Raw genomic sequence first — 23,384 nt, 5'->3', positions numbered from 1 at the left:
CCCCCTGAACAGTAGGGGTTCATGGTGTTGATGGCAGCCTTCCAGGATTATATCATTCTCAGCATCTGTAAAAGGGGCACATCATCTGGCATACATGTTTCCTGAAAGACAACAAGATAGGAACACATGTCAGGATCACATACATGAAAGTACACTAAGTAGAGATATAGCAAGAACAGAATGGCTGGCATTATCCACTGCTTGATCACACATGTCATATTCCACAGTGTACAAACATACTAATCATGTGGATAAAACTCAGATACTAGCAATAGTCAGCTATTCCTATGTGTGCTATGACAGATACTGCTGTATGATCATACACCCAACACAGGAGTCCATTGTAGTGTGTCCCCTAGGGATAACCCCCCCCCCCCTGATAATATGTCAAAACAACACTGCCAAACAAATAACTGTGTGCTATTACAACCACTATAAAGGGACATTCCCATGAGACCAGTGTGCCACATTGATAATAAACATTCCACCCTTGATGTACTGTATGTCATCTGTAAGTGTAACAAATGTGGAGATCAAGAACATATCATCATTACAGTTCTAAGTAAGGCTTAATGCTGTAATCCCCATTCCCCCTATGTATATTCACACATGTGCACCATTTTGTAAGCAAAAAGGTTACATACCTGATAGAGTACAATGCTCCTCTGTTCATGTGTACAGATATATAAAGTGTTTGTCAACTTGTTTCCTGTCTGAAGAAAGTCCCATACAGACTGGTTCCCCTATCCAACTATTTGCCTTTCTAACATACTTCTCATTTCCAAGTGATTGGCTCTTAACCAATCTGTGGTTCTGAAATGCTAATTGCAGCCAACACAGCTGATTTGCAGTATAATCAGCCAGTGACATGCAACCACTGAACAAGATATAAGGCCTTCATGTAGATTAGAAGCCCTTTCTCATATGTTGTGCTGGACATTCCTGGGGTCAAGATACTACATTATCACAAAGGGTATGTCTGCAGCAATTACTTTTACATACAGATGTGTGTGCTACTCGACCCCGGGAACTACCGCCCCATTAGCCTAACGAGCCTGGTCTGCAAGGCCATGGAGCATATCATCATAGAACTTATAAACAAAGAAATTGGTAATCTCCAAACTCTGGACCCCACCCAGTTCGGGGTTGTAAAAGGCAGATCATGTCTCCTAAACCTGATAGACTTCTTTGAAGAAGTCACCAAAGCCGTAGACGATGGTAAGGTGGTTCACACAGCCTATCTAGATCTCGCCAAGGCTTTTGACACCATCCCCCACTCTGTAATTATAGATAAACTCACTAAACTAGGTATAAATCCCTATGTCACAAGATGGGTTGCCAACTGGCTCACTGACAGAACCCACACTGTGAAAGTAGCAGACTCCAAATCCGACTTCAGACCAGTGACAAGTGAAGTACCACAGGGTTCAGTCCTGGGTCCTCTCCTGTTTGGTATCTACTTTACTGAAGTACAGGCTAACACAGAAGGTCTTTGGCTAACGAAGTTCGCATATGACTGCAAACTAGAAGCCATAATCAAAACTCCTAACAATGTGGACATCCTACAAAAGGGCCTCGCTGAGACAGATGCCTGGTGTCAAATCCATGGCCTCAAGCTCAATGCCAAAAAGTGCATTGTTATCCCCTTTGGTAAAAACTCTGTACCCATGAGCTACCACATAGGTGGTAGTCTACTTAACACCAAAAGTATGATAAGAGACCTTGGGACCCAGGTGGACAGTAGTCTCTCCTTTGATAATCACATCACCACAGTAGTCAGGAAATCCTTCTACGTGGCACACCTCATCACAAAAGGTTTCTCATCCAGGAAAAAAGAGGTCATTGTTCCTCTCTACCCGTCACTAATTAGACCCATTATAGAGTACAACTCCCCTTTTGGTATGTACCTCACAAGACATCTACAACAACTGGAAAGACTGCAGAAATACCTCACAAATAGGATTACTGGCCTCAAACAGATGCCCTATGCAGACTGTCTCAAAAAACTCCAGCTTTACTTCGTCGCATATCGCCTACTCAGAGGTGATCTCTGCCTAACATACAAAGCTATATCAAACCCAGAGCTGTTGGACATGCTACACCTAAAGAAATCCCAATCTCTCTGAGCTACATGCTTTAGGGACCTAAACCTTGTCACCACAATAAACAGAACATGCTGGAGGGATAGATTCCTGTCCCAGAGACTTCCCATACTCTGGAACAAACTACCTATCTATATCAAACAAAGCTCCTCATTAGCACTCTTCAATAAAAATCTTGATGATTGGATAGGAAATAGGAAATTCACCCCGGGGATCACCTCTGGAGCTCTGCTCGACAGGGGCACAGGAAAATAATTTTCTTGGGTGGAGAAAGCCAGGGTACCTTTTTAGCTAGGCTTATATAGGCCCTAGGGCCAATAGCTTAGTACCTACCTATGAACCTACAGGCTAAGTTAATGCTGCAGGCAATAGGCATAGGCAGAGAGTGTGAACACTGTGGAGGATAACAAGCTGTAAGAGTAACTGTGGGAGCTGTGGCAGCCTTGTTGTAGAAGGAGAGCCAGAGTGAGGGTATGAATTCCACTGCAAATGAAGGCATGTATTTAAGGTAAGTATGTTAAGTAATGGTATCACTGACATAGTAATAGCCAACATGCTTGTTTTATCCTTGAGAAACAGGGGGTAAATAGACAATTATGTCAACAATTTGGGCAACTGTCAGGTCATGCGTTACATTATGGTAGTAATTTGGAATGTGTGTTCTTGCAGTCTTTGTTACTAGCAGGACCTACATAAGTGTATATTAGTTGTGCAGATGTGCTAATCTGTAATATCATTATGAAATGATTGTGTGCTGCACTCTGATATTAGTGGGCTTCATTTGCTATACCTAAGTTAAAATCCTCTGTGAATGCATATTAATGCATGACCTGATACTGTATGTACTTACAGTGTTGCTATAGGGATATGTCAGGTGTGTTCCTATCTGCAGGCCTGTGACTTCCATCTAGGGTTGCCACCTTTCCAAATGCCCAAAGTGGGACATTTGTGCTACAAACATCAGATTTTGCAGGGCAGAACATACCCACGGCCAGTACAAAGGACAGAACTTCAGTTTTTTGCCTGAATAAAAGTTTATTCTTGTAGCATTTTAGTTCCTTATTCTGTTTCTTATAACATTTAGGTGTTTCAGATACAGAATAACTGTTTTATGCAACTATTACATCAAATATAGAAAATAATTTTGTCCTAAAATCTCAGGGCATTTGTCATTTTTTCACATTTTTTGCAGGACACAACTGCCCAAAGAGGGACTGTCCCTCGCAAAGTGGGACAGGTGGTAACCCTACTTCCATCAGTGAAAAGCAGACATTTCATTTGAAATGTATTGTGTGGATAAAGAGTGCATGACTCAGTCATTCATTGCTGGCTTCACAATAATGTAATTTAAATGCTATACATGACTGGATTTGAACCCAGGACTATGTGTGGAAAAACGTACTGCTTGGAAACCATTTAATAGACTGAGCTACTGAGTCACTGTTACAGCATGTGTATTTGTGAAGGTATAAGTGCACACATACAGTCTGCGACATACCTCCATTATATCCATTATTATGTGCCTGGTTTTATAGGGATGTATTTCTCCACCAGAGTCCCCGATGAACATGTATTTTGCCATGAATGTTTTAGCTAGTGTACTTGTACATGCTGCTGTTAAAAGTGCACATTAACCTGCTATTAGATACCTCAGTTGCATCCATTAGTTTTGTCTGGCTTTCTAGTGGTATAGTCATGTACCATTCTGAAAATGACACTCCCAGTTTTTCAATGACTTTTTCAGCAAGTTTGTGTGACATGACACTGTGTAGCTGTGCTTACACACAATTATGGCAACTTGCAATTAGTATGTTTTGCTTAAACCACCTGTTTTAATTAACAGAGATTACAGGAAGAGCTAGCTGAGGAGGAGCACCTGATCTGTGATATATAGCAATAAGTAGCCTGTTTTTGCTTATTTGTAGTAGTTATTGCTTATTCCAGATATTTATAGCAATTTTATTGTATACTGCATACTTGTACTGTATTTCATAGCTATTGGCTCACTGCTGGTTTTCTGCTGTGATAAACATTTCTGTAGTGTGTTCTGCCTAAAATAGTTTAGGTAGCAGCTGTAATATTCTCCATATTCCTGATTGTATTGTGGGCCTAGTTGTTTGTTAGAGGCTGTTTTCTGAGCTCGTTGTCCAGGCCATTTTAGTTGGCAAAGACAATCCCCCACTTCAGTGAGAGTTTAGTGTTTGTGGTCATTGTCTAGTTGGGTTGCCAGGTCTACGGCTTGGAGAAAGCACCTCATTGGTTCTTTTTAGCTTTTTTTAATGTTGTTTCAGGTTTCAACTTTCTGTTACTTAAGAAGTTAACTTGAGTGTTTCAGCCATTACACACAGAGCTATCTGAGGAGGAGCACCTGATCTGTGATATATAGCAATAAGTAGCCTGTTTTTTTTATTTGTAGTAGTTATTGCTTATTTTAGATATTTATAGCAATTTTATTGTATACTGCGTACTTGTACTGAATTTCATAGCTATTGGCTCACTGCTGGTTTTCTGCTGTGAGAAACATTTCTGTAGTGTTTTCTGCCTAAAATAGATTCCCATACTCCCCCCCTATTGGCATCTTGTCTTTATACCTGCTGGCCTTGCAGTTGCTCGCCCCTACTCTAAATTTGATCTTGGACACTCCTCCCACTCTAGTGTTATTAGCTCATTCTACCTAGTACACAGAGAACATCTGAGAAGGCCAACCCACTTAGTATCTTTCCTTCTGTTACTCCTTTCTCCCTTTCTTAAAAAAAAAAAAAAATTGCCTGAATCTCCTTGTGTTATGATTGTGCTTCTCAAACATTTTGGAAATATAGAGTATATTTTAGTGCATTTATTAAAACTGTATTTGCCTTAATATTGCTACAACTCAAGTGCTCTAGGTTGCACTGCATCTGAATTGTTTTAATGTGTTTTAGCTGCTTTTATGTATATATATAGACTTTTCTATATATGTAGACTAGCTACTTATTCTACTGTATTACTGCCTCTTAAATCATTTTTCAGTTGTGCATTTGCTTCATTTAAAAATATTTAAATTGCTAATTTGTAGTGTTTTAATTGCATTTGCTGTTTAGGGATACACACTCAAGTGTGTTAGCCTTTTCTGTGTTTATTTACTGTACTATTGCATTGTTTAGCCTGTTTAAACCAAAAAAAAAAAAAAAACAAAACTAAAAAAATACTATCTTGTTTGCTCGTTTCCTGCGTTTCCTAGCTAGTAAAGTCCAGAGTACAGGCTTTTCTGGTTTCAGGACTTTATTTTCTGTGTTCAGAGCTATCCAGACCTTGCTGTGGTAGAGGGAAGTCCTACCGCTTACCAGTGGGAGTGGTGAGCATTATACTGTCTATCTAACACTAGAGGAGTGGTTTCCAGCTCTGGAATTGTAATTTTATTAGCCATTTTGGGCTGATTTCTATCCCTTTCAACTTTCTCGCTTAAAAACACGTGTATTTGCACATTCTTCGCATCATGCAGCACCACAGGGCTACAGTTAAACTATTCCAGGTGCCAGAAAGCCTGCTCTTCAAATTTTCCCTTAGAACTAGCTGATTTCTCAGTAGTAGCACTAAAATCGGAACCACGGTGACTAGCACTTGCTCTAGAACCTGCTGGAAAGCACTAGAAAGCCTTAAACTGATACAAGCACTCAACTCTCCTTGTTAATAAGGAGAAATTAATCGTAGGCACTAAACAGCCTATAATTACAAAGTACCTTGCAAAGGTAAGGGAAAACAGCTCTTGTACTTTACAAAAAAGCACCTAAACGGGCATGTCCAAGGGTCAGCTTCCGGTGATTTCTCCTGACCACCTGGTGAATCTGGGCATACTGGGGCAATGCAGCAACTGCCTCATGTACACAGACAACCCTCTCCTCCTACCACCCAACACTACAACCTGCGAGAGATGCACTTACATAGCCAAACTGTAAGCAAAGCTCTCTCCAGCCAAGATTGTGCTAGACAGTCAAGAGGAGGAAGTTAACACCTGCACTACACCTCAAGCAACACATAGCCCTTCAAAACCCACACCATCAACACCCACACATAGCAACACTAAACCCACATATGTGGAGGGTCTTAACATTAACCTGCCCAGATAACAAGAACCTCCAAAGTTGAAATGCAAACAAACACCAGTCACACCCAAAGTGACACATAGCTCACAACACCAGTGTGCCACCAAACAACAGCCCCTAAGGCAAGGCAACGTACCCAAAACTTTAGTCATAGGTGACTCTATAGTCAGGCACACTGATGTCCCACTCACCAGGCTGAACAATGAGAAAATTTCAGTCAGCTGCCTGTCGGGTGCCAGGATCCGCCACATAATGCATGCACTCAAGTCACTCCATAACAAGTACAAATATGACTCTGTCATTGTCCATGTTGGAGTGAAGGACTTGACACGTACCTTCTTGGACTACATGAAAAGAGATATGGAAGAGCTCTCGGATCATGTGGCCCAGGCAGGTATAACCGTAACCCTGAGTAACATCCTACCTTCGCCCAAAATGATACCACAGTATAAGGACAAATTGATTGACTTCAAAAATTGGCTAAGCTTCTGGTGTCATTCAAAGGGGATCCAGTATCTGTCTGCCTGGGATGACATGATCGACAAACCATGATGTTTTGCCAGAGATGGTCTGCACCTGTCACCCCTAGGATTCAGGTTCCCTATAGTGCCTTTTTTAGGCAAGGTTCAAAGGACAAAACCACCACCATAACAGATACAAGCATGCAAAATCTGAAGGTAATGCTACTCAATGCTAGAAGTCTATACCTCAAAATGTACCCTCTCTCTTGAGGCACGCCTAAAAATGGAGAACATCGATATCTGTGCAGTAATTGAAACCTGGTTCAAGACTCCAGAGAGCACCCCTGCAATACCAGGCTACAACTCTTACCACACTTTTCGGCCACCAAACCAAGACCGAAACATTAAAGGTGGAGGAGTGTCCATATTCACCAAGGATATTCACACCTCCAGGCTAGTTGCCCAACACAATGCATCTGAAATTCTCCAGGTGCAACTAACACTAGGTAAGACTGCAATCCAAATTGTAGCTTGCTATAGATCCCCCACCATGCCCCATAATTCTCACTACACCTTTCTAAACATACTGGAAAATATTACGATACAGCCAAACACCCTAACTGGGTGATTTCAACTACCCTGCCATTAACTGGGAAAACTACTCGGGTATCAACACATTTTCACAACGGTTCCTGGAATTCATGAATTCCGATGCCCTGGATCAACTAATCCATTGTCCCACCAAGAGCTACAATATCCTAGACCTGGTCATTACCAACATGCGAGATAGATGCTCCACACCAGTGGTCACCCCCTCATTGGTCAGGTCTGACCATAAGCAAATCACCCTTGACATTCACATCCCACCCCCATCCCCCCAGTAAGGAAACCTCCGTAAAAAACTTCTCCAAAGCCAACTTCATGCTACTCAAGTCAGAAGTGAGAAACTTCATGACACCCATGCAGACGGGAGCTGAATGTTCGACTGCTGAATCCTACACTAATGCACTGTACGAGCACTTCAACCAAGATGCTCTCCTCCAAAAAAGGAAGCCAATCTGGTGGTCACCTGCCATAAACAAACTATACAACAGAAGGAAGAAACTGTTGCAGAAAAGAGGAAAATCTCAGGATGCAAAAAGCTCCCTTACCAGCCTCAGTAAGAAACTGAGATCCCTCATAAAATCCTCCAAAGCTAGTTATGAAAATAAAATTGCCAAAGATTCCAAAGACAACCACAAGACATTCTATAGTTATGTCAAGAATCTAAATGGCAATGCTCAGATCTGATCTGAGCTACAACAGAATGGCATTAAATATGCTGATCTCAAGGATATTGCCAATATCCTGGCAGATCAATTTACTGCCAACTTCACCCCCTCTGACCCCCTAAAGGGCCCATCTCAATACCAAAAGATTGCCAAATTCCAGTAATCATGGCCACACAGGTGGAAGCCGCACTCTCCAAAGCTAAGAATACAGGATCCATGGGACCATATTACATTCAGGGTTGTGTACTACATGAATTGAAAAATGAACTGGCACCTCACCTAAGTGTCATGTTTAATCATTGCCTCGCCTTAGGCTTTGTGCCCACTGAGTGGTGCACAGCTACAGTTATCCCACTCCACAAGGGGTGATTCACTTTGGATCCCAGGAACTACCGTCCCATCAGTCTGATGAGCCTTATCTGCAAGGGCATGGACTGCATTATCAGGGAACTTATAAACGAAGACATTGGCAACCTTCAAACACTGGACCTCACCCAGTTTGGGTTCGTGAAGGGCCGATTTTGTCTCCTGAACCTGATTGACTTTTATGAATCAGTCTCCAGAGCTGTGGATGAGGGTAAGGCAGTCCACACAGTCTATCTGGACATTGCCAAGGCCTTCAATACCATCCCCCACTCTGTAATCATAGATAAACTTACTAAGCTGGGCATAAATCCCTACATCACGTGATGGGTTGCCAACTGGCTTACTGACAGAACCCTGACTGTAAAAGTAGATGACTCCAAATCCAGCTCCAGACAAGTGACAAGTGGAGTACTTCAGGATTCAGTCCTGGGACAGCTGTTGTTTGGCATCTATTATCTGTAGTACAGGCCAACACTAAGGGACTCCGGCTAACAAAGTTCGCGATGACTGCAAACTGAGAGCCATTATTGAATACCCAAATGATGGGGATATTCTACAAAAGGGCCTTACAGAAACAGATGCTTGGTGCCAGAGCCATGGGCTCAAGCTTAATACCAAGAAATGTATAGTTATCCCCTTTGGGAAAAACCATGCACCCATGAATTACCACATAGGTGGCAGTACACTAACACTGAAAGTGTGATGAGAGACTTAGGGACACAGGTGGATAGTGGTCTCACCTTCGATAACCACATTGCCACAACAGTCAGGAATTCCTTCTGTGTGGCACACCTCATCAGTAAGGGCTTTTCATCCAGAAAAAAGGAGGTCATTGTCCCACTGTACTCATCCCTCATTAGACCCATTATAGAGTACAATGCCCCATTTGGTGTGTACCTCACAAGACATCTGCAACAGCTGGAAAGGCCGCAGAAATACCTCACTAAAAGAATCACAAGCCTAAAGCAGATGCTCTATGCTGCCTGTCTAAAAAAACTCCAGCTATACTCTGTGGCATATTGTCTACTCAGAGGCGATCTCTGCTTAACATCCAAGACCATGTCAAACCCTGAGCTACTGGACATGTCCACTTAAAGAAATCCCAATCCCTCTGAGCCACACTCTCCAGGGATTTAAACATTGTTATCACAATGAACAAAACATGCTGGAGGGATAGGTTCCTGGCGCAGAGACACCCCATACTCTGGAATAGACTGCCCATACATGTCAAGCAGAGTGCCTCCTTGGCCCTCTTCCAAAGGAACCTTGACGATTGGATGGGAGATAGGAAATTCATCCCAGGGATCACTTCAGTCACCCTGCTAGACAGGGGTCCAGGGAAGTAAATACTGTGGAAAGAAATATCCAGGGAATTGTTATGGCTAGGCTTGTATAGGCCCTAGGGCCAATAGCCTAGTACCAACCTATGAACAGCTGTGGAGTGTGGCAGGTTAATGCAGTGGTCTGCAGGTGCGATGGTCTTGGTTTCAAAATGGGGAACAGGTGTTCATTTTGTACGTGTTTATTATCACTTAAAACACATATATCAATATAACTCCATTTAGCTGAGCTTAGCAGTGCTGCATGATGGGCTGCATTGCTCAGCATTGCACAAAAAATATTTAAAGAAAAGAAAAAAGGGGAGATAGGTTAGTGGTAAAATGAGGTGCAAGCAGGGGGAAAAACATAGTGCAATGAGAGTGGAATGTTGGGGAAGGGACTTAGGTATGTATGGGGGAGGTAAGTTGAAGACAGAGAAGACAGACAAGACAGCAGACCAGGAGGTATGTGACACAAGAGGGGTGGTGAACACCTTGGATTTGGAGGCTGTTGTGGAATCCAGGTCTCAAGTACCTCCAAAGTGTAGCAGCATGACTCAAGTCCCCTCCCATGGGGATGTTGGCACTTCTCCTTCACTGTCCCTGGGGTGGCAGTGGTGGAGGCTGGGCTATAGGGTGAGGCTGCACCACCACGGTGGGCAGCATGCCCTTCATCCAGCACAGGCAGCATCAAAAACTATGGAACACAGTCCTGCACACAAAACCTGACAGTTCATTGTGGGTGACAACACCCCCTCCACCACTGCTCCCAGGGGTGGACGAGCCCCATCCTGAGGGGCAGAATTACCTGATGCCACATTTAGTGCAGGGGCAGCAGAGGGGGCACAGCCAGGCTGAGTCCCAGATGTGCTGGTCCCTGGTGCCAAGGCCGGAGAAGCCATGGTAGGTGGATCACCTGGAACCAGCCTACCTTGTTGTTGCGCTGTAGTAAATTAGTTGTACCAACAGGTTAAGGTTAGTAATAACCAAACTAATGTTAGCATTAACATAATGGAAAATAATATTGATTAATCCAAATACATATTAAGGTATATTATGTGGAACACAACAATAAATAACATAACAGTAAGTATGTTAACTGCAAACTAGAATGAAATAACCCATAACAACAACAAAACAGTTAGTTTAATAGAATATATTAATATTAAATCATAATAATAAATAACATTAATAAATTAAAGAAGATAAGGGGTGAGGAGAGAGAGAAAAACATAACATTAGTGATGTTGCAGATGCTAATGCATACTTCTACAGGTGTGCAGTGTCAGTTGTGAGTACAGTGACTCATATTCTTCTATAGATGATGTAGCACATGCATACCTCTCAAGCTGTTAGCATAGGACAGTATGGGCCAAGCACTAACAGATGCAGGTACACAACTACATGGAACCGTTTCACATAATGTGCACGTACATAACTACCAAGGTGTTCTGTAAATGTATTTGCAAATACATTGCATTCCAGGTAATCATTTATCTGCTAATCATGGACCAGACAGATTGGGCAGCTGTCATTACATTATGAAACATTATGACACTTGAGAGGTAGGTTTGTGTACATTAAGTAGACTAGACAGCCATCATGTCTTAGTTGGCAGGCATGGGAGTAAAACTCAAAAGCTGTGACTGCAGAGGACGTGCACATTATGTAACAATTGACTGCAGTGACATTAGAACAGATATTCAATGAATACAGCCCTACTGTACTTATTTCAATGCACTCTTGTGAAACCACAATCCTGCTTTACACTTTATTGTTATTGCTCCTTAGAATTTGTGAAGTATGCACATGATATCTGTCCAGAACGTGGGCTAACTTACCCATATACTTTGGTCCTGGAGTGAGAGGAATAGAGAGCATTATGTGACTGAAAGTGGGCTGCTGGCAGCCCTGAATCATACTGTGGGTTGTGCAGTACATTTATCAGGCAATTACTTTTGCATTCGTTATTCATTTCAGTTTTACAGTTGACTGCAGCAATGTTAGAACAGACATGCAGTGAATACAGCCCTACTGCTCTTATTGCAACACATTAGTTATCAAACTACAATCCTGCTTTAACCCGTATTGCGTATTGTTATTGTTTATTGTTTATTGCACTACAGTTATCAGAAAATATCTGTACTTACCACAGTCATGGCGCATCCTGGCCAGGCTCCTGGCATGAGACTGGATGTTGCAAGCCCATTCAGCTGCAGGTGTTGGAAGAGAAGCACACCATTAAGCATACAGTTTTTCATAGATTCAGATTGTATTTTAGTAAAGTAGTGACAAATATACTTATATATCTGTGGGGCATGCCCAGCCCTAGGCTGTTGAACTCAGGTGTCCAAGTTTCCCCTCTTCTTTCACTTCAGGTTATCGTAGTGGTGACAATTCTACTCACCAGTGTGGAGGATACCAATAGCACTGATTAGATCCCTGGCCAACTGATTCCAGGCTTCAGCTTTAGATTCTGAGCACTGGTAATCACCTTGCAACAGCCGGGGTTCATAGTTTTGGACCAGAAGTCCAACAGACACTCTGGACTCTTGCACACACCACCTCTGCGCCTGAAAGTGCACTCCCTCACCAACACCACCAGATATATCAACAAGTTAATAAGATTCCAAAGAATGCTGCAGAATTCCTGCCTATTGCCCTTAATATAGACTGTTTTCCCTCCCTTACACGTCATACTGCAACATTCAAAAAAGTGCTGTGTTGCTTAGCATCACACAAACCCGCTTAGCAGAACTGAGCATTGTGTAAACTCACACAAATGTGTTTTAGCAAAGCCTAGCAAAGCAGAAACAGGAGTAGCCGCTAACTATGTTTAAGTAGTACTTAGCACTGCACAGCCTTTTAAAATGTAACAAATTTGTTTTTACATTAAACGTCCTTTAGGTCACCTCACACATTTCCACAACAATAAATGTAAAATGGTATGACTGATGGGGACTTGAACCCGGGACCTACAACATAATAGACCGTGACTCTCTCAGCTACACGAGTAATATGATAACCAGTATACATTCACATATACTACTAAGCAACCTGTTAGCATTGCTAAGCACCACGATGTGCCAGGTAAATGGCCATTCATAACATAAAATAAAAACACGGTAGACAAAAACACATAATTAATTACATCCAATTTCTATTTATAGATGTCTGGCAGATGTCACCTATGCATGTGCAAGCACAGCTCAGCATTGCTGTGCTCCATGTCATGCAAACAGGCATTAAAAGAAAGCAAAATAAATAATTAATCGCATCCGGTTTCTATTTTATGATGTCTGGCAGGTGTCAGCTGTGTATGTGTAAGCGCAGCAAACAGGCATTAAAAAAATATTAAATTTCACACATATTTCTAGACTACCAGGGTACATTACAGGGATTCATATTCTGTACATAACATCTGTCCAGGAATTCCCTGGACAATTCACAACCATGGGCACTTCACTGCTACTTACATGGATTCAATATCTGTATTACTATGATCTCCCTTGGAAGAGCACCATGATTAATATGCATGGTGTGCTGCTGAGGTGGAACTGTCCATGTACACTGGTATATTCCATGTAGGCTCTACACAGAGCCTACACAGATTTTATTGAATCCTGGGGAGAGTCTTTTTCTACATCCCTATTTATCTATCTATCTATCTATCTATCTATCTATCTATCTATCTATCTATCTATCTATCTATATGTGTGCGTGTGTATGTGTGTGTGTGCCCGTGTGTGCCCGTGTGTGTGTGCGTGTGTGTGCATGTGTGTGCATGTGTGTGTGTGTGTGTGTGTGTGTGTGTGTGTGTGTGTGTGTGTGTGCATGTGTGTGCGTGTGTGTGCGTGTGTGTGTGTGTGTGTGTGTGTGTGTGTGTGTGTGTGTGTGTGTGTGTGTATTGGTTTATTATTAAAGATCAAATGCACCCAATGTCAACATGCAAAACTTTGATGTACTAATGTTAGAAACTACAACGTCAACATGCAACTACACATGTGGTGAAAAACAGCCTCTGTTTTTGTAAATTTTAACTAAAAAACAAAAACATCATATCTATTTATCTATCTGTCTGTCTGTCTGTCTGTCCGTCCATCCATCCATCTATCTGTCTAACTATCTCTCTATCCATCTATGTATCAGTCTATCAATGTTATGGGGTTACGCTGAACATAAATGATACACTGTTCACTGATTTAACATTGATCACACCCAATAGTTTAGACTTCGTTTTAGAAAATGCAGCACAGTGTTATCCAATATTCTAAATCCCCGAGACAAGGGCTAAACTTTGCAATTTTTCAAAGGGCATACACAGCTAAAGTAACTTTCAGTACTTGTCTTCAGCCTATTAGTATAACCTATTTTCTGCACAACATTGTAAATGTTATATGTCATGTTTAAAATGCTGAATTAGACATTTTATGCTTCTTGTATGAATGCCATTTTAGTCTCTCTTCCACAAAGGTATTATATGTCATGTCTACAGGGAAAATTTTAAACATGAATCTTCAGAGTGTGGTGAAAATGAAAGAAAATCAATTTAAGCATTGACAAATATCTACTAAATAATGTTACAGCCCTTGCTTTTTGATAAAGAATGACCTTTACATCCCTCTAAATGCTGATCTTACAAACTATTTAAGTGAATTTATACTCTAGCTTAGCTATATCAAGCATCTTCCTAAATTACTATTCAAGATAAATTCGGAGGGATTTAGGAATGCGTTTTCATTGCATTTTTATTGTCAATATAAACTACTTGAACTGTAACTCCTTAAATATGTAGTATTATCTATATATACACAGGCAGATCATTCCATTTAGTTCCTCAGATTTCTAAATATGCATTGCATTTATTTCCCTATAAGAAAGATGTTATATGTATAGCAAATGCCTCTGGAATGTTCTTAATCTGTACTTTGTCATAAGACAGAGGAAAGTATCAGGGGCTGTTCCAGTTGTACAAAGTATCTGGAAATGTTTGCTCTTATCTTTGACTACATATAAAAAGTATGATTAACGTAAGAAACTTTATTCATTTTTGCAATACTGCTACACTCTCTCAGCAGAGCTTGACACCATTAAGATCAAAATGTGTTAATTTGACTTTGATTTCATACTGCTGCTGTTGTGGGTCCTCCATTTTATATTGACTTGCACTTGTGCAAGTAACAGTTTGTTTTACTCCCTTTCTGTCTGTCTTTCTGTTTCTTTCTCTCCTCTTCACTGTCTGTTGCTCTCTCTTTTACTCTCTGACCACAACCCTGCACGACTTAGAAAATAAATGCAGCTACCATGAAAACAGCTGCACAGTGAAGGAAAATCATAGAATGATCTTAAAACAGCTGCTTTATCTCTTTGTTTGCATTGTTTTTTTCTTCAAAGCACTACCAGGGTTTTGCTTTGCTGTAACAATGTAAGATGAGATTTGCTGATTATTTACTGATTATTACAGTTATGAAAACATGAGCAATAACCAAATTCAACTCATTCTGTAAATATGCTTTTTTTAACTCAAGAGTGTGTAAAATACTACTATGCAAATATCCACCCTGCCATCTGACAGGCAGAACAAACAATTTCTGAAAGTAAGATTAGAAAAAAGGTTTAACTCACTGCATAAATATGCTTTCTATTCCATTACACACTAACTGGTGGATGTAAAGAAGAGGGTATAGTTACAAAATATGCATTTAGTGTTTGCAGATGCTTTGTACTTCTTGTGAACAAGGTATGCGACAATAATGTACTAGAATAATCCTAACCACTATGGTGTCATCATATGTCAGCAGTGGTCAAGCAACAAATGTGGCAGTAAGAGTGACAGGATGAGAAGACCCTCGAGTATAGCCTAGTTCAAGTTCTGTCCTGTGGCCCCATACTTGTTGGTGGCCACTGGTCATCCAAGTGTCAGTGATCACGCTGAACATGTCCTCTTCTTTCACCAGTGAGTGCCCCCAGTACACCTTGCACCTTTTTAAAATGATTGAATGTTAGACTTAGTAACAACTATACAGCTGCTCACTGCTACACTCAGGCAGATAACACATCTAGCAGTGTTGGGGTCATTGGTCTTAGTACCATGCATGTTATTTGTGTTCAATGTCACTGTGCTGGCACTCTTTCTGAAAACAGACATGTATTCCAGTTATAACACATCATTATTTAGTTTACAAAAATATTTTTGACCAAAGAGTAAGTGGAAGGAACTTCAGTGTATCATACCTTTATTTTAATATCACTCTTCAGAAGGCAGCTACTTACTAATCAAACTTAGTGTGATCATCTATTTCTAGTATTTTATACTTCTTTTACTCATAATTTTGTATAATTTTGAATAAATTATATTATTTCACCAGTTCTTTTTATTCTGAAGTCAGTCTCTCATTGTAGTGCTTATGTCACAACCTCATAACTTATTAATGATCATTTGCCACTCTTATATAAAAATGTAATTCTCATTCATTTAATACAGCATGTGATGTATCACCTTATAAAACAAAATTTTGTCGTGATATTTCTGATTTTATTTCATAGACCTGAAGGATTCATATACTTATCCTAAAAAACCACCAAAGATACAAGTCTGCACTTAGTTTTTTGAACACTCCCTTTTAGCAATATCATGGTAATGTGCCATGTAAAAGTAGAAAAGTAATTAAGTACCAAGGATTAAAAGCCAGACCACTTTTTTCAAAATAACAAAACTATTCCTAAGTGGTTCCACTCTTAAATTTTTAGAACTTCATCAGGATCAACAATAAAATTGATTCTAGCTTTATTCCTCCAATATATTTAGTATATAAGGTTTTCTTTTAAGTTAAACTAACATTGATACATTTTACCATATTTGCAACATTCCATCTATGGAATTTAAACTACCCTTGTATATTTTAATTTGAAACACGGATTATAGGCTAGAAACAAAAGAAATTACATACTTCTTGCTACAGATCCATATGACGACCATTTATTAAATATTCTTTCTTTTATTCCTTTGTTAATCAGGTAAACCCTTACTATACAAGCATATTTTCAGGAAGGACACAGGAGTACTATCTGGATAAGGGGCTTGGTCAGTGTAAAACAAAAGGCAGGGACTTTGGGAATCAAACTCTGTTTTGGGTGAAGTTCATCAGCATTTTGACGGAAAAACATTAAGGTGTTTCCCTCTTCTCAGATATAGTGCAACTCAAAGCTGGTATTGTTAGAGGCTGGGATATCAGGACAGAGCTCTATTAAGGTGGTACACAGAGTACAGCTACCGTCCCCGCAAGAATGCTTTAAAATTGTATTTGCGAGTTTACTTAGTATAGTAGTGAGAGGGGGTAGTAGTATTGTATTTAGCACATGATACTTCAGTGATCCTGGCTGCACTAGATCCACATTAACATCTTTAGTTGATAATATCAGGTTCAGAAGTATCAGTGCTTAGCATCTGCTTACAAGCTGCATCTACACTCTCTGTAATCCAGACCATCACAGTACTGCTGCATTATAAACCGCTAGAATATTTCACATGCCCACTTTCTCTTCACTGCTAATTTTGTGTAGTTCTTTTTAAAGTATCACAGATGCCTAAAATTGCACCTGTTTTAACTTGTAGTTAAACTGCTAGCATTTGAATGGAACAGGTAAATAATAACTTCAGTATAATTAAATCCTTTTCTCTTGTCTTTCTGTTTTTTATATTAGAAAGGTGGCACTCTACACAAACATTTGCATTTTGTTTTACTGAATATGCCCCATGTTCTTTTTAAGAACCCACCGTTTGGAATTTCATGTGCATCTTCTAATAAATGGTAGAGTTATAATGAACTAATTGAGTCTGCATCATTAATTATGTTTCTGCTACTTGTCTGAGTTATTGCACACACATTATCGCTGGACACTATGAAATGTGTGTCCCTTCAGTCTTATGAACAATGTATCTCCATGCATATTTTGCACTTAATGAAAAGTACGTTGTAGCTACCATGGTCTTATCTGTGGTGGTAACAGCATAACTGTCTGTGTATACTGACTGTTGTAACAGCATTTGGTTACACAAGCATGAACTTGATAAAAATAATCCTGTTGCTTCTCAAATACATTTACATAAATAACTCAAGATGGCATATGTGAAGGTAAAATTATATACAGAACAGCAAAATGTTTCAAGCATAAATCGTGATGTAGTTTTGCATATCAGTAAATGCAAAATAAAAATGCTAATTAGAGGTGCCTGTTCCTTAAGCATAAAGCAGGAAAGCAAAACAAGGCGTCAATTAACAAAATAGTCATGACATGGCTAATTCTCCCTGTATTAAATAAGACTTCAGCAGACATGGCTAATTCTCCCTGTAGTAGCTAACAGTTCAGTAGGTATGGCTAATTCTCCCTATAGTAGCTAACAGTAAAGTATGCATGGCTAATTCTCCCTGTAGTAGCTAACACTTCAGTAGGCATGACTAATTCTCCCTGTAGTAGCTAACACTTCAGTAGGCATGGCTAATTCTCCCTGTAGTAGCTAACAATTCAGTAGGCATGGCAAATTCTCCCTATAGTAGCTAACAGTTCAGTAGGCATGACTAATTCTCCCTGTAGTAGCTAACAGTTCAGTAGGTATGGCTAATTCTCCCTGTAGTAGATAACAGTTCAGCAGACATGGCTAATTCTCCCTGTATTAGCTAACAGTTCAGTAGGTATGGCCAATTCTCCCTGTAGTAGCTAAGAGTTCAGCAGACATAGCTAATTCACCCTGTAGTAGCTAACAGTTCAGTAGGCATGGCTAATTCTCCCTGTAGTAGCTAAGAGTTCAGCAGACATGGCTAATTCTCCATGCATTAGCTAAGAGTTCAGTAGGCATGGCTAATTCTCCCTGTAGTAGCTAACAGTTCACTAGGCATGGCTAATTCTTCCTGTAGTATAAGAGTTCAACAGACATGGCTAATTCACCCTATAGTAGCTAACAGTTCAGTAGGCATGGCTAATTCTTCCTGTAGTAGCTAACAGTTCAGCAGACATGGCTAATTCTCCATGTATTAGCTAACAGTTCAATAGATGTGGCTAATTCTCTCTGTCATGAAGGCTTTTACCTCCTCAGCATTCTCATTCCTTAATTCTCTCTTTAGCTGAAAATGTTCTATTCATCCAATTCATTCTTTCCTTCTCAGGCTCTCTCTTCCACCAATTGGAATATTTTAGCAATAATTTTTACATGTAAACACTAAGGAAAAATAACCATGTAGCTCTGACCTAATGCTTTTCTTTATGTGTCCCTGTGTTTCTCAGTCATAACTTTATCAGGTTCACACAATGTTCTTTGCCTGATATAATAATAATGTCCATATCATCCCAATTTTTCTTCATATACATGCTCATTTTCTAAGTAGGAACAGCACTCCCCTATAACCCTGGTAGCATTGCTCTTTGTATAATCAAAAATCTCTTTCCTTTATTTTTCCATTTTTTATTTTAGCACACAACACCATTTTAACAATTATTTACCACATAAGTATTGTTGCCCTTCAGCCCTTAGTTTTTCCTTATACACACCTGTATGGCTTCTATAATTTCATAATCTCTCTCTTTCTACCTATATGTGTGTATGTGATGCCCCTGGACTGGCCCAGTAATCAAGGAGCCTCAATCTTCACCGCTGGCAAAAGGGTGGGATGTATACACTGGGAGGATGACTAAGTACACACACAGTAAAGTACAATTTCCCTTAAGAGCACACAGAGATCACAGTCAGTCTGGGGCTGGTTGCTCCCTCTTTCTCCAGATCCTCAGTAAGACTCCCTACTGGGACAGCTATAGAGCTGACATCTCAGCTGAGTGGTCAAGCTAAGACCTCCAGCACCTTCTCTGTCCAACCAGTGCTTTGTGTCCCTGCCTAAGTAGCTGACACACACACGCACTTTGAGATTTGATTTATACACACACACACACACACACACACACACACACACACACACACACACACACACACACACGCACACACACACACACACACACACACACACACACACACACACACACACACACACACACACACACACACACACACACACACACACACACACACACACACACACACACACACACACACACACACACACAAAAAACACACACCTGGGAAAGGCTGGCACAAGTTTATAGCTATGCCCCCTTCTGCCCAGGCTATAAGTTAGTTTTTACTGTAACTAGCTACTTTAAGGCCCTTAGCAAAGGGTGTCCAATCTTACTGTGTAAGGTTGCTATTAATTCAAATGTTAGTTTGACCAAGAGACAAGGCTATTAGGAGTGGCCCACAGTGTCACCAAAGAGATATGCAAGTACTCTAAGAGCTTAAATAGATCTCACAAATATCAACTACAATGACAGGTTTAAATATATTTAATAATAAATAATAAAAGAACAAGACAATACTCAGTAAGTAATCAGTTACATCAGAGTACAAAATCACAGGAAATATTTAAAACAACATTGCAGGACAGTCTCAAATAAAGAAAACATCTAAGCTATACTTTACTATATTCCTATCGGAATCTCAGAGTTACTATGCCCTAAAATCTTACTTACAGAACAATACGCAGGCAGAAGTGGTGAGTGGATGTTTCCAGGTCAAAGGCAAAATACAAAATGCCCTGTCTTTCTCAGAGAGTTCTTAAATCAATATCTCAGATATTGCTGCTGAGATACTTGCAGGATGACATCACTTTTGTCATTTGACTATCCCAGGTGAAAATCCCCATTGCTAGAAACTGCCATCATTTTAGCATCTCCCTGTAAAAATACATATTACTCAGATCTTTGAAACGGGTGGAAGACATAAAATAATAAAATACTTACAAAACAATGCAGAAGGATCCCTAGTTTTAGACGTCCTGTCTTCTTGCTGCATTGAAACAATCTCTTTTATTATGTGGTTATAAAACAATTTAATTTCAACTATTTTCCTGAAGTTTTGCAAGTTAACCTTCTATGTTCCAGTTTCCACTGTTAAAAATATATATAATCATACAGCTACAATAGTGTATATACATTTATGTTCTAATCCAGCAGGGTACACTGTGGTCACACATCTAGGTTCAGTACTGTACAAACCCTGTTCAACACACACTTCTGTACCAGCAGTTTAACATACATTCAACATACAGTTCTAATACATTTGTAAGACAAGCATATGAATCGTGTTGATATTCACAAATGACATATGATTATTTACAAAATCCCAGATAGCTGGGCTGGCAATATTTCCATTTGTAGCATTTCTTCCCCCCGAAAACTCAAGCTAGTTTTTCAAGTGACCCTTGAGAAATGTTGCTTGAGAGGGTGAACCTATCTGGGAATACACTACCCCATATCCTATCTTGAGATTCCAGCTGCCTTGGGATTGCTGACCCCAGTATGGTGCTGCACTGTCCCATCCTATACCTGCAACCCTAGGCTCCACCATTGTAATTTGGGATTTGGCTGGCTGGCTCCCTGTAGCCATAGACCCCACACAGACCCCTCCTGCCTTATACTGCATATACTTAGCACTAGGGCCTCCCTATCATGGTAATGTTTCATCATGTTAACATGGTAAAGTTGGTGCCCCTGCCTCCTGCCTAGCAGTTCTACCATGTAGTTAACATCACTGACCTTCCATACTACTTTGAAGGGTCCCTCCCAAGCTGCCTGCAGCTTGTTGTGTCTGACAGGAATGAGAACCATAACCTGCTGCCCTACAGCATACTCTGTAGCTCAAGCATTCCTGTCATACCAGACCTTTTTTGCTGTTGGGCTTCTGCCAGGTTCCCCTGGGCCAAGCCCATGGGTTTCCTGATCCTTGTCCTGAGGTTCAGGACATATGCCACAATAGACTCCTTGTGGGATTCACACTCACCCTCCCACTCATCTCGAATCAAATCTAGAGGTCCCCTCACCCTATGCCCATACAGCAACTCAAAGGTTGAAAAAGCTGTGGATTTCTGGGGCACCCCCCTATAAGCAAATGACAGATCAGGCAAATATTTTTCCTACTCCCTCTTGAACTGGTCTGCAAATGCCCGTAGCATGGTCTTTAGTGTAGAGTTTAACCTCTCAACAAGACTATTAGTCTGGGGATGGTAGGGGGTGGTATTTAGGTGCTTCACTCCACAGTTCTTCCACAGACAAGCCAGCAGGTCTGACATGAAATTGGCACCTCTGTATGTTCTCCATGTATTTCTTTTGGGAAGCCTATCCTGCTGAAAATCTCTAACAAAGCATTTTTCACCTTTTCTGCCTCAATGGAGGATAGGGCCACCTCTTCAGGGTATATGGTAGTATATTCTACTATCACTAGGATATACCCTTTCCCTGAGGAACTTGGGGTACTCAGAGGCCCCACAATATCCATAGCTACCCTCTGAAATGGCTCCTCAATCACAGGCAAAGACATCAAAGGAGCTTTGACCTTGTCTCCTGCCTTGCCTACCTTTTGGCACTGCTCACAGGTCCTGCAGCACCCTGTTACATCTCTGGAAATCCCAGACCAATAAAGGTTCTGCATAATACATCTCTTGGTATGCTTTATGCCCATATAACCTGCAAAAGGAATGTCATGGACTATGGGTAGAAGTGCCAGATGGTAGGCTCTGGGCACTACCAACTGCTGTATTCTCTCACCCTCTATCCCTCCCTTAGAAGTCCACTCTCTATACAGTAACCATTTATCCCAGTATACAGATTCACCCTTCCCTTGTGAATCGGGTGCCTCACTAGCTACCTCCCTCAGCCTCTTAATGTAGGGTCTGAGAGATGAGCCTGTGTCATCTCTCTCTTTGTAACCCTTCCCAGCTCCCCTTCCACAGGAAGTTGGGTATTCTCTGACAGTGGTGCCTGAGTCGGCCTGGGTACTACTATTCATCTCTGCCCTTGGAGTCACTCTGTCCAAGGGAACATCAGTACCCACAAGCAGCTGTGGCTCAGCTTCAGGTCTCACTGCTACAGGGTAGCTCCCTCCCTAAAGTAACAACCTCACCAGTTCTGGCTGCAAGTGTGCAGTCTGTCTGGGTCCCCCCAGGATACTAGGCCTACTTGCTTGTCTCTAAGGCTGACTGCGTGTCACTGCATGCACACAAGGTACTTCATTATCAAAATCATTCACTATCAGGACATCTGCAGGGATATCCTCAAGCACATCTACTTGCTGGCTTCCTTTTCCACCCTTCCAGTCAAGGTGAACCCTAGCCGAAGGTATTTGGAATGGGGTCCCACCTAATGCTCTGACTGGAGTAAACTGCCCAAGCAAGTAGTGCTCCTCTTTAACCATTGCAGGCTTCACAATGGTTAGGTCAGAGGTTATGTCTGTCTTAGCAGTGACCTCTTTGCCATTTACTAAGATAGGATATAACTTTGTGTGGTAGTTTGGTACCCTTGTCTCTAGACAACTCACTGCTGGCATTCTATCATTCCCACTTACTGGCTCTCCCACCTTTTGTTGCCCACCTTGTCTCCATGGACATCTATATGCTACATGGCCCCACTGGTTGCACTTAAAGCATTTAACCTTGGTGCTGGAATAGTAGCTTCCCATGTTACTGATGGACTCTGTTGGGGCAGTCTAGGCTTCCCACCATGGGTTCCCTTAGACCTATAAGCAGCACTGGATATCCCTTTCCTGTGCAGTGATGCCCTGGTTGCTAGGTATAGGTCTCCCTTTTTCCCCAACTCATCTGTTGTGTTACATTCTCTATCCGCTAACCAGACCCTCATGTCCCCAGGCAAAGTGCTAAGGGTTTGTTCCCTCACCTAAAGGTCT

This window comes from Protopterus annectens, chromosome 8.part0 (genome assembly GCF_019279795.1).
Source record: "Protopterus annectens isolate FY-2018-M chromosome 8.part0, PAN1.0, whole genome shotgun sequence".
In the NCBI taxonomy this organism is placed as follows: Eukaryota; Metazoa; Chordata; order Ceratodontiformes; family Protopteridae; genus Protopterus; species Protopterus annectens.
The sequence above is the reverse complement of the archived record's forward strand: the minus strand, read 5'-3'. Positions refer to the sequence as shown.